At 46.6% G+C, this 11068-nt stretch overlaps 1 protein-coding gene across 3 annotated transcripts in view; it reads right to left on the reverse strand.

Annotated features, from left to right (window-relative positions):
- Rab3ip (RAB3A interacting protein) overlaps positions 1 to 9756 on the reverse strand; it is a 40534-nt gene extending 30778 nt beyond the window's left edge. For 2 of the 3 annotated variants that reach the window (XM_032912711.1, XM_032912701.1), the window contains exon 1: positions 9586 to 9755. The gene's annotated coding sequence lies outside the window, so the exon portion shown is untranslated. Of the gene's footprint in view, positions 1 to 9585 lie in introns of all 3 variants that reach the window. The other variant, XM_032912717.1, reaches the window with a different exon arrangement.
- Between the last annotated feature and the right edge of the window lie 1312 nt (positions 9757 to 11068).

Raw genomic sequence — 11068 nt, forward strand, 5'->3', positions numbered from 1 at the left:
TAACCGCTTGACATTTACAAAGAGATTTCATGGTAAAAGTACTACGCAGAAGTGATTTGGGAGAGATGTGGAAATATAGAAATGTTGTCACAGCTGGTACAATCCACAGGCATGAGGGAAGAAAGCTTTCTTAATTTCTTCTATATCTATTTCTTCTATAACCTTGGTCAGAAAAAGCAGAAAGGACAGTAAAGATAAACACACACGCATTTAGAACAAGGGAGTTTAGGTCCAACTAACTTAGTCTATGCCCCCACTGTGACTTTTAGACAAACCAGTGGTTTTCATCTTGAAATCATTTCAGATTTCATAAGAACTTCAGAGCTGCTGTGAAGCAGTCCTCATTACCAGGGTGCTAACATTTAAGCCACTTGAGAATGTTTCAAGCCACTGTATGTACACAGATGCAAGGACATGTACACAGCTAAGTCCAAGGATATTCTTCCAGCTAATCATAAAATCATTATCGAAATCTAGGTGGTAACAACTGACCACAATTACCACCAGATGCGACCATGCTCCACTCAGAGTGCACTGACTGCTCCAAGGCTGGACTTTATAGGATGAGCATGATCCAGTCCCAGGTTACATGCTTCACTTCCCTAACCCAAACCACGGGACGGGCCTAACTACTCCCGTCTCCTGGCTGTGGTGAGCACTGAAGAGACAAGCCCTTACAGCACTTACAGCACCGTGCTCCTGTGAACATTTACCCACAGCCAGTAATAACAAGTACACTTTGATTTCTACATCAGCAGGAAATACTTTGTGCAGCACTGTTCAATACTTTTACAAAGTCTATACAACAACAACAAAAAAGGCAGGTCTCCCTCAAGTTGTCCTCTTAAGACTCTTGTAAACTATTCTTTGATCCCCCCACCCCCCGCCAAGGGAAAAGTCCAAACTCCCCTTCCCATGCTCCCTCCAGCAGCTCTTGGATGACTGAACGATCCTTCCCAGACCTGCAAAAGCCCAGCACCAGCTGCACACACCACTTCTCCCAAAAATACAAAATATTTACACACCTGTAAACTGAAAACTTTAATTATCCCCTATCACCAATAAAAACCCTTAAAAGAATATCCAGAAGAGACTAAAAACAGTGCGGAAAGTCCAGAAAGAAGACAGTAGACACAATACTGATACTCTCTCAAAATTACAGATTACTACATGGGTATGTAGGAACAACCGAAATTTTACCAGCTAAATCTATAAACTCCCAACTTCAAAGTAAAGAAATTAACTAATAACACATTTATTAACAGCAGACGGCAATTTCAGACCTCAAAAGTTTAATGCAATGCAAAATATTTACTGTGCCAAATGAAAACTCAGATAATACTTCCTAATTTGTGTTTTATTGAAAAGAACCATTTTCATTTTTTACATAATTCACACACAAAATACAGCCAGAGAGATTATACCTCTATTCATTTGTCTCTGAATATAGTTCACTGATTGATTCCTGATAGTTAAAAGAACTCTGAGCCTTATTCACACTGACTGACTTCCTAAACCTCTGACAGCCTTCTGTATGTACAGACCACCATGCTCATCTGCCCCACTGCCTTCTCTCAGCCTCTCCCACTCCCACCGCGCCTCCTCTTCCCAACCAGCCCCTCCTATCCCAGGTCCTCATTCACCCGTGCAGGCCTTAGGCAGGTAGCCACAGCTGCTGCGCCCAGCACTGCTGCAGCCACACACAGCCAGGCCACAGCCAGAGAACAGCATCTCGCGGTGCCCTCTCTACCCCCGGCTCCTACTCCGAGCGCTCTGGCCTCTTACCAGTCTCTGCTCTATCCTTGCTCTGGCCCAGCTGGGAGCTGCACTGGCCTCTGGGTATTAACACACGTTTAGGAGGCAGTTGGCTGCATGTCCCACTTAGCAAAATACAGGAGTATGATCTCCGCTAGGTCCTGTGATGCCCCCAGTCTGTGGTGTGGTTTACAGTATCAATCATTTTTCTCACCCACAGAGCAGTGCTGGCATCAATGAGGAGACTGGTTAATCCCACAACCTTGCCGATGGTGCACCAGTGGGCGTGCCCGCTTTATAGGTCAGAACTGTAGCCTGCAGCTCTACAGCTGGTCCAGCCCTGACTTTCTCCCCTCAGGAACTACAACTTCTGGCACTATGAGCACCACCAGCCAGCAGGAAGAAGCTTCTAGCTCGGAGCCAGCCTGCTTTCTCTGTCCCATATCCAGTATGTGGTGTCTTCCTTCAGTTGGGTTCTTATAGCCTAGTTCTGGTGTTAACCAAGAGCAGTGGCAGCAGCCTGCACTCATCTGACACTTTATCCTAACTACAATCCTTCCTTCTGTCCCACATAGGTCTAACTCAACTTTGCGTATATACCTTACAGGCTCACCGAACTACAAGACTGTCTAACAGCACCTTAATTTCTAGGAATGCAAAATGAGATAGATCTTCTGGAAGAAAGTGAGGCAATAACAGGTTCGTGCAGCGTATGGCCCAGCATGCGCTTAGGGCTGCAGCCCACGGATAAACAGGCAAACCAGAAAAACAAAAAACAGATAAATGCATCGTTTGTAAGAGCAGAAGGCTGACTTATAAGGTGAGGACAGCCTCATAACTAAGTGCTACCCGTGTACGGGAAAAGATGCTTAGCACCCACATACTGCCGTGAATGACCTTGAGGGTATGCTGGACAAATTTAAAACAGGAAGACGGGCTGTATCCAGTAAGCTACTTTTTAAAAACGTTTACCACAGCACACATGAGGAGGACAGGAGGCAGCTTCCAGGCGCTGTGGGGAACTGGGATCAGAGACTTGTCAGGTTTGCTCACCACTGCATGAGTTACTGCTAAATCTAGGACAGGGGAGTAAAGCACAAACTTACTATGTGTCCATGAACTATACGCAACTGTATGTACAATGGACACACATACACTGTGTACTCAGAACTGGAGGGTTACTCTAAAAACACAACCGGAAGTGTTATCTCCAGTGGGAGGGAAAGCCATGCAGAGCGGAGGGCATCGTGGCCAGACTTCTCTCTCACTGTATTTCTACTGGAACCTTAACTGGAAACTGAATGGATACTTGAGGGTTCTTTGGAAATTGGTTGGATGGTGTTTTGCTGGGGCAAACACGTGAAGGAACGTTTCGTTACAGTGGACACAGGTGAAAGAAAGGCTCAGGCAGACTCGTGAAGGAATGTTTCGCTGAAGCAGACACAGGAAAGAGGATGTTCTGCTAAAGCAAGCACGTGAAAGGACACGTGAGGAAAGATCCTTTGTTAACAGCACACATGTACCGGTCACCTTACACTGCGTAGTTGAGCTGCATCTGTCAGGACTCCATCGAGACACACCAAGACTCTTCTGGTGCTGTGCTGCACTTTTTTGTCTCTCCTGTGGACTCAGGCTGATTGGATGCAGGCGCTGACAAAGTGTGCTACAAAGGGCAGAGCTGGAGAAGTGACCCAAGCCCTTAGAGGAGCCCAGAAGATCGTGGGTGGATCCCAGACATTGGATGGTTAGAATTTGATTTTGATTATGATTGTGCCCTGATATTGTTACCTCTTGAAGGAAGAAAGTATTTTGTGGAGCCCACAGTTAAGAGACTTTGAATTGAAAAAAGACTTTGAATTTTAAAAGAGATTGGATATTTTAAAGGGATTGAAATTTTACTATGTAAGAATTTGTAAAGACTGTGGACTTTTAAAGCTATTTAGATCTTGGGGATGAATAAGAAAGTAAGGGTTAAGGCTTAATAGTGATATTTTGTGTGTCAAGTTGACCCAGCTGGAGTTATCACAGAGAAAGGAGCCTCCCTTGAGGAAATGCCTCCATGAGACCCAGCTGTAAGGCATTTTCTCAATTAGTGATCAAGGGGGATGACCCAGCCCATTGTGGGTGGTGCTGTTCCTGGGCTGGTGGTCCTGGGTTCTTTAAGAGAGCAAGCTGAGCAAGTCAAGGGAAGCAAGCCAGTGAGTAACATCCCTCCATGGCCTCTGCATCAGCTCCTGCTTCCTGACCTGCTTGAGTTCCAGTCCTGATTTCCATTGGTGATGAACAGCAAGGTGGAAGTGTAAGTTGAATCAACCCTTTTCCCCCCCAACTTGCTTCTTGGTCATGATGTTTGTGCAGAAACAGAAACCCTGACTAAGACAGCAGGGAAATGAGACAGGATGCTCAGGGAGTAAGGATCTGACAGAAAGGAGAGAGGGACAGAAACCAGGGACTATAGCAGCTAAGGGACAGACCTATTAAACGGTTCACTTAACATGAAGACGTTGCTTGGCGTTTATCCTGAAAAGTCAGACCTGCATCCTGGAAAGCGTAGTCAACCTATATCACGTTCATTAGGAAGAAGGACTTCATGGTAATAACGGCTTTAACTGGAGGCAACTGGTGAGATGGCCACCACAGAGGGCTACATACACTATAAAGGTTAGATCAATGTCAAGGTCATATCCTGGGAACATCTACACTGGGAGTTTATTTTTACCTGCATATATTCACAATCTGGCTGAGCGATACGGCATCCCTTGAAAATGATTCCAATCCTTATTTTACAGGAACAGAAACATTCAAGAGTCAAGGTCAAACAGTCAACAAATAAGATGGTTGGTGTGTCTCGTTCTAACTGACTCCACTACATTAAAGGCATAGTTAATGTAGAAACAGACTGAGAGACAGGAGCAGTGGACAAAGCCAGGACAAAGGATTTCTAAGGTCTCTCACCACACCAACCCTGAGGTGATGGATATCCACAGAGAAAAATCTGAGTATCTGAACAGAACTTTTCTCTAACGCGAGCGGCCATTGACATCAGAGCTGGTCACCGCTGTTTTGTGTCATTTCTCTCCTTTCCCTCTTCTTGGGTGCTATCGTCCTGACCTCCTGAATTTACTACTTTGTTGACATTTTTTGCCTTTAGAGTTGCCATAGCGTGTGTGTGTGTGTGTGTGTGTGTGTGTGTGTGTGTGTGTGTCCCAGTCCCTGTGCGTGTGGGGACCAGAGGACAATAGTTCTGGTGTTGCTACTCAGGCAACATTCACCCTGCTTTGAGGAAGGGTCTGTGTGTGTGTGTGTGTGTGTGTGTGTGTGTGTGTGTGTGTCTCTCTCTCTCTCTCTCTCTCTCTCTCTCTCTCTCTCTCTCTCTCTGTCTCCCTCTCTGGCCTGGAGCTCACCAATTATGCTAGGCCAGGTAGCTGGGCAGGTTTCAAAGATCTGCCTATGTCAGCCTTTCCAACACAGGGCTCCCACGTGCAGCCACCAGAGCAAACGTGCATTGGTTAGAATGAGTACTTTCCCCCACAGGATCTCACGTTTGAACCCTCAGGTCTCAGGTGTTTGGGGGACATCGTGCTTAACTGGGCGTTAGCATCAGGAGCACATCCTCGCCCTATGTCCTGTACACACTCTCTGCTTCCTGCCTGTTGTAAAAATGGGATACCTCAGCTTCCTGCTCTGGCTGTCATACTGTCCCTACCAATATGGATTCCTAACTATAATCCAAAATAAACTCAACTATAGACTGCTTTGGTTGTGGCATCACAGCAACATAAAAGTGACGAATGCACATGTTACACGGTTCTGGAGATGAGCTCAGGCAAGGGTTTTACTGACCGAGCCTTCTCCACAACAGTCCTTACAGGCCTGCGTAAAGCACGACACGTAAACTAAACAGTAGCCTGGTTTTACTAAAGCCAGTATTTCCTGTGTCTTACTCAGCCATTAAAAATGAACTAAATCTACCATTTGTGATAACATCGGTGAAATAGGTTAGGCCCAGAAGATTCCCATTTTCCCAGTTAGTAACTCAAAACACTGATCTTTGTTAGCTATGAACAACAAATCTCTCAGAAACTTCTGCCATTCTGCTAACCTCTCTCTTCCCCTAAGTCGTCTTGGTCTGTGGCTGTAGCTACTGACCCATGCTCCTAAATCCAGATGTCAGTCTATGTAGGGCTACAGACAACTGAAGCGTATGTAACTACTTCCTTCGGCTGGGCTGTAAGGTGAAAGAGAACGGGGGAGGGGCAGGCAGCAGGATAATCAAAGTGGCCAAAGGAACCCCTCTTCCTCCCGTAGTCCCCTGAGCTCTCATTCTAACACTTCAATTTCTGCTGTCAGCTCAATTTCAATGGATTATCCAGCACAATCCCCTCCTGGGTACCAAGCCCAATGCTAAGCTATAAGATGAGTTAAGATAAAGTAAAGCCTGCTGTCCAAGTGCTTACAGAACCACCTTTCCAAGCACGTATCCAGCTCACGATGCACTTTACGCCCAGCACTCCCGAGGCAAAGGCAGGCTGTGTAAGTTCGAGGTCAGCCTGGTCTACACAGGGAGTTCCAGGGTAGCTGAGGCTGCACATGGAAACCTGTCTCAAAGAAACAAAAACAAACCACAAAAACAAAGAGTACAAGTGTGGCACGAATGTTAAAATTAATAAATGAAAGGCTACAGTGTAAGTTCCTTTTAGCATTATATAAGCAAAGGAAGGAAGGTTACAGTGTAAGTACATATCCAGCATTATAGAAGCCTGTACTCCAGCATGATGGGGTGGGGGTTCAAGAGAACCCCCAGCAAAGGAAAAACCAGTTAAATGAGTTCTCCAAAACCCTGAGATTTGACTTCTAAGATATCAAGTAGACACAGTCGCAAAATTTGTTGGCATGCATTGCACTGGCCAAATGTTAAGCTTTAAAATGTATCAATATTCTTACAACTTTGTCTTTACCTTAGCACACACCTGTACCCAACTACTGTAGATCTTTGTTTGAATACTCAACAAAATGTATACACAGATTTTCACATACACATGTGTATATTATATATATATGTATATGTATATACAATTATATATAAATATATATACATCCTTCTAAATTGCTTTTGTTTTGTTTTCATAGGGGCTGTTGCTTTTTGCATCCTAGTGACTGAGCTTGAAGTCTGCCAAGCTAAGCAAGCCCCTCTACTGCTGAGCTAAATCCCAGCCCCTCTAAGTTTTGAGGAACATATTATACAGTATATAGGAGCATCATACATTCCTATGATGCTTTTTGTAGCTTCCTTTAACCCCCACTGGTTTGCAAAGTAGATACTCACTGAATATTTCATTTAAAACCCTCTGGTGACATAAGAATTACATATTACACTCATATAACTATCTCATAAAAGCTAAATTAAAAACAATTCTTCAGCATTACGACCTACAGATGAAGTGGCAAAGTAGTAATTAAGACCAGGCAATCCTTCAAGCGTGAACTGGCGCAGTCGTGACTAAGAGCAAACAACTCCGGCGTCACAACCTAAAAGACAAGAAGCACTGGGTTTATGAGGGCTGCAAGCCCTGTTACTAAAGCTGCCTGACTTCTAATCGACCTGTCGCTTAATCAGATATACGATCCCAGCTAAGCTACAGAACCACGCATGTATCAATTTCCCTGACTACAAAAGGCAAGGGGGTATAAATGACCTATCTCTTGGCTGGTGAGGGTAAATGAGCTGGGACGGGCTTAGATCAGGACTTCGAACTTAGTAACAGTGGCAACAGCGACGTCACCACCATCGCGACATTTGGGTAGCTTTTAATCAGACACACAAATAACAACACCTCTCACTGGCATGCCCTCTAAATGCAACGCTCTTTTTCCAGAAGGCATAGACCAGTAGCATAAGTAACAACAGAGTCTAAATCTCCATTTGGGGGTTCTCACACAGTTTTAATACTGGCTTTTCAATCGGCCACTATAAAGGACAACTAAGTACTGGACAACTAAGTACTACGGGCAAGTTATTTTGATTTTCTGCACTTCAGTTTCCCCAGATTTGTAAGATCTAATAAAGCTATCTACAACCTACAAATGGCTATCGAGTCAAAGTATCCTCAAACAACAGGAAGAGTGCCCACCCGGGCTACAGTCACACTAATGCTTCTTCCCTCCTTCCTCCCCCACATCTCAATGAAATGTCTAGTTAAACTCACATCCCACCTTTATAAAGTTCATGTTGGATTGAAACACAGTAAACTACTGACATTTTAATATGTTTCTACATGGTATGCTCAATAAATGATTTACTCAAGGTCACATGCTTGGTGAGAGAGGTGGTTCTGAAAGTTAGGCTGTTTTCCTTAGAGCCTGTGAGTGAGGGCTCAGCAGAAAAGAAAGGGTTATCTAACTCATTCAATACATACACACTAACGTTATATCCAAGTTTCCATTCTGCCACAGCGTAAAAATGAGGGACGGGCTAGCCCTGGGAATTTTTCCATTTAAAAAAAATATTTGTAGCGCATCCATGTATACAGCAGACTAGAGGCACAAAGAAAATCTGAGGCAAAGAATACGTTTCAAAGTATAGAATTACACTGACTCAAAAGTACATTTGCATTTAAACAGAGACATCAAAACTCCACAGAGCAGATGGACAAGAAACGCACCGTGGAAGGTGAGATTCATTTGATAGCACAGATGACTTGCTGTGTGAAAGGAGCGATGGTGTTTCATCAAGCACGCTCATTCACAAAAGTATGCATTAATTCAAAACACTGTGGCACCGGAAATAGAAAGAAGCTGAAAGATGTCTGTTCTTATAGCTAAGAAGAATGCATTACTGAGTAAAACTGTGTAACTGTTAAGTTCCCTGATATGTTCCCCCTGGGGCCGTGAGGAGTAGATTCAAAATGCAGTGTCTATTCAAACATGAAAAGTCCTCTGAAAACGCACAGTCCTAGTAAATAAATAACACACGCTAACTGAACAAGGCCCCATAAAACTGGTGAAATATTTAACAGTATCAAATATTTACAATGGTGGGCTGCATACCTAGTCTGCCTTTTCCCTCTCGAGTCATTGTTTAAAAACAAAAACTTAAGAACAGGGTAATGAACAGAAACCGGGTCTTTCAAGAGATTTACAACAGAACAGTTTGTTTTAATCCTCTTATCGGCCTCTCCTCCAATTATGCAATCATTCCAGAGCAAAAAGATCACAGGGCTCTTTCCTTGACGCGGGGGACACCGAGGAGTGTATAAACAGGTAGGCTGGGAACAGGCAACATTTCCTTGAAACTAAAGCGCCTCTGGGGCACCGGCTCTAACTCGGAGCAGAGTGCTTCAGCCAGCCATTAAGGATCGATGTTTTAATGTTCAACAACTGGCAACTCTTCGCGTGCTGCAGCGTCCACCCGGCACCATCGGCTCCGGAGCCTCGCTTTTCCGGGGGCAGAGGGGGCGAGCGGCCCACGCAGGGGGAACCGGTTTTCTCCCAGTCCCGGTGTCCGGACTCCCGAAGTCAGGTCGGCCGGGCCGACCGCGGAGGAGAAACCAGGACCCGGCGACCCCCGTACATCCCCGGCCAACCGCGCCGCCCGCGACTTAAGCAACTCAGCGACCGAGGCCGCGCGGGCCGCCAGGTGAGCGTCGGAGCCGCCGCCCTCCGGGTCCCCGGGGCTACGCAGTGGGCGGGCGACATCCGCGCCCTCCCCACCGCCTCCTGCACCTGCCCGGCCGCGCTCCTGGCCGGCGGGACGAGGGCGCGAGGTGAGGCGCCGAGGGGGCGGTGCTCACGCCGCCCGCCTCCCCCTCCCGCTCCCGCCGCCGCACTCACCTGTCGGACCCGCCGCGGCCGCCGCCCGCGCTCAGCGGCGCTCGCAGAGCCGCAGGGTGCGCGTGCCCAGCTCGGGAGACGCGAAGGACGGCGGCGGACAGACGCCGCTCCACTCCGCCGCGGCGGGCGCACTGCGAAGGGAGCCAAGGGAGGGAGAGCCGACTGCGCCTGCGCAGAGCGCCGGGCGGGGAGCAGCCGTCCCTCCCCGCCCCCCGCCCCGGGAGAGAGGGCGGGACTAGAGGCGGGGCCGTGAAGGAGTGGCGAGGGGCCCGCTCACTGCAGCACCCCCTGGCGCCAGGAGGGGCTCGGTGCAGGCTGCCTCTCGCGCGGAGTCCAGGGTCCCTGGGAACTACTCAGGCTGGAAACCCTGGAGCTGCCTGGCAGGGTGCTGAGCTCTCCTGGGATGGTTGAGGCTTTGGACTGTGTATGGAGGACAAGCAGAACCGAGCTGGGATTCCAAGTCCGTGGATACCTAAAGTTGGAGTGGGGGGTTGAGGGGGAGCTGGTAAAACCCAGATCCTTCCTCTTGTAGTTCCAGAGGCCTTCTCTCATCTTTTACGGGAACTATTTTTATTGTTTTGTTTTGCTTATCGAACTTCCATCCCACATTCCGGCTTCCAAGCTGGAAAAACCAAAAATCAAAGTACAGACAGAATCAAGCCCTGAAAATCTAACCGGGGGGGCGGGGGGGCGGGGGGGGGACGACGCAGGACAATCATCCTTGGTATCTCTACCAATGTTTGTGATACTCAAAGGCAGGGGCTGTCATTCTAGGAGGTGGTAATAAAAAGCAGGTTATATGTGTGGTCCCTGTGACCAGCCACCTACCGACCTCTGTGACCTTAGGCAGGTTCATCTGCAATAACGACAATCTTTTGACTGATAAATGGATACTAGAATGCCTACCTCATCGAGGTTTTGAGAGTTAAATGGTTTAATATATGTAATCAATATACCTCACCACAGAGTGTCAATGAGTGTAACCCTCTCACAATCCAACAGAAACATAGAAAGTCATTAACTATTTAATAACTCATCTCTAATATATCACCAATTCTTATCCATTCCAGCTCCCAAAGAATTATTAAATGTATCTTGTTTCAAAGGGCCGTCATCACTTGTAGACTCCTCACTTCACTCCTTTATGTTATGTTGTCTATCAAACATTTATTACATTGCGCCTCTGTACCTTCTGGGAGACACACACACACACACACACACACACACACACACACACACTTTTATCATGTGTCATTGGTAATTACTTAACCCAGGTTTCCGTTTCTTTGTAAACCCTTCCCTACTGCTTGCCTGCTACCCAACCCTAACTATTAAGGGTTCACATTCTTACCTGCGATCCCAGAACACTTTATTTCAGTGGTTTTCAACCTGCCTACCTCTTGTGATCCTTTAATACAGTCCCTCAAGTTGCAGTGACCACCCAACCATAAAATTGTTTCTGTTGCGGGTTGGGGATTTAGCT

This window comes from Rattus rattus, chromosome 1, assembly GCF_011064425.1.
Source record: "Rattus rattus isolate New Zealand chromosome 1, Rrattus_CSIRO_v1, whole genome shotgun sequence".
NCBI classification, from domain to species: Eukaryota; Metazoa; Chordata; class Mammalia; order Rodentia; family Muridae; genus Rattus; species Rattus rattus.